The sequence below is a fragment of the Leuresthes tenuis genome, unplaced genomic scaffold (genome assembly GCF_036924035.1).
Source record: "Leuresthes tenuis unplaced genomic scaffold, fLeuTen1.0.hap1 SCAF_5, whole genome shotgun sequence".
NCBI lineage: Eukaryota > Metazoa > Chordata > Actinopteri > Atheriniformes > Atherinopsidae > Leuresthes > Leuresthes tenuis.
Window position 1 is genome coordinate 30,329,636 of NW_027325359.1, and position 2,085 is coordinate 30,331,720.

The following is a 2,085-nucleotide window of genomic DNA, read 5'->3' on the forward strand; positions in this document are numbered from 1 at the left end:
GGACAGTGGGGGCAGCAATCCACACAAAGACTCACTCCAGGTACCACACATTCCTGGAGCTCCTCATTAAGGACCAAGGACCCGACGGGATCTTGTCCCTTTACATCACGTGCAGATGCTCACGGGACACTTACTTTAAGGCTCATCCACGTGACCCTTGAGGATCTGAAAGGTCCTGATGGGCTGGATGACAGAGTCAGCCTCTTTGAAGACACCTGACAAACAAGAAGTCAATATGACATGAATGCTAATCATGTGAAATACAAAGTGAACATTGTTTGTATGTCATGTGTAATCACAGCAGCCACACATTCTTCCTCCAGGTCACATAAGTGAATAAATCAATATCTGATAACATAAAGATTACAAACTGTCACATTTAACGAGTTGCTGGCCAGACGTCAAACAAAACAGATCCAGATAAGACAGAATGTCGGATCATTGTCCCTGACAGTGACTCACAAACCAGGCAACAAACTGGCTCTTCAGGCTCCCAGTCCACACTGAGAAATGAAGGTGTTGCATCTGACCAGTCAGTGTCTTCAGACCATCGCTCCAAACAAACTGCTTTTTCCACTTGTGGGAATATTTCAAAGTTTAAAAAAAAAAAAAAGCTGGTGGCAAAGTTGTAACTGGATGGTTATAGATGCTTTTATTTCAACGCACTCTTTACTTTTTATTATTAACTGGAAGTGACAGACACAACTCTGATTTTATAATCTCGCTTTGTATTAAATATGGTAAAGCTCCTCAATATCTTTCTGATTGGTTCAAACTGGACTCTACTACGTTTGGTTCAACTATGGGATGCACAGCTTTAAATGAGATTTTCTTTTGCTTTTACTACATTTTATTGTCTACATTTTATCTTATTGGTGATTTGTTATCTGAGAAAGGTGCTTTATAAATAAACTTTACTTACTAACATGAATAAGGTGGGTGTGTCTTACTCCACAAAGCTTTACCTAACATAATCCCAGGTACACAATCGTGGTGTGGATATTTGTGAAATGTCAAACATGTGACATTATCATTATAGGCCTGGAGCCTATCCCAGCAGTCATCGGGCGAAAGGCAGGTACACCCTGGACAGGTCGCCAGTCCATCACAGGGCCACAATGGTACAATTAAGGTCAATTATTTGGTGTATATTTAACTTTCAACATAATTTAACTTTACATGATGGCTGCACATCGACTCAACATCTGATTTTAAATAAGTTTCTTGTTTGAGTATTTTGGTTCTCACTTTTTCTGGTTTCAAAATGTTTCCTACTGCAGTGTTTCCCAACCACGGTCCTGAAGGTGCACGAATAGGTCGTAATCAGCCTTCTGTAGAGCTTAAAGAGCATGGAGTGTCTCTTTGAAGTGCCTTGTGGTGACATGAGTTGTGATTTGGTGCTTTGACAACTGAATGAAATGGTAAAAAAAATACCAAACTGAGACTAATTTGAACTTTTCTTTGAGAAGGTTGAACAGTGTGAACACTTGAATTAAACTATTTTTTAAGTGCTTTAATGTGACATTTGTGTTTGACACAATATCACCAAATTCAATTATGTTTAAAAAAAACAGATTCAAACTGATGTAATCTCAGAAGATACACAATACTACTCGTATATCATTAAACGTTAGAATTTATACTTCTCTTTGAACAAGTTGATCAGGGGAGAGCGCGAACGCAGTCCCCCACTACCAGAAATTATGCAGTCGAGATTCCCACATTTGGGGAATTCGCAAAGGTCAGTACAGCCGGAGTGCAATGGCTGAGCCTCGCCCTGGGTGAACTACCTTCATGATCATGGTATCTCCCCTGCCAGGTAAGTATGAGTTGTACAGATCACTGAGGGGGGACTGACTCGCACACATACTGAGAACACTGATGGTGCTAACAGTCTATAAGCTAACTAAACCAGAGGCTACAGAGGCTGGGATGATGCTACAACATCTGAAAACAGAGGGAACTGATCTGTGGACTGATAGATTATTAACATTTTATTTCTACAAAAGACTGCTCATGTTTCCTATAATGCACTGCTGTATTTGATCACAAAAAGCTATAAAAATACATCATGTTTTATAAATC

At 39.7% G+C, this 2,085-nt stretch overlaps 1 non-coding gene across 1 annotated transcript; it reads right to left on the reverse strand.

Annotated features, from left to right (window-relative positions):
• Nucleotides 1-1,663: 1,663 nt before the first annotated feature.
• Nucleotides 1,664-1,827, reverse strand: LOC140308331 (U1 spliceosomal RNA). Its single transcript, XR_011916289.1, has one exon. It is a non-coding gene; the product is annotated as a U1 spliceosomal RNA (small nuclear RNA).
• Nucleotides 1,828-2,085: the final 258 nt, after the last annotated feature.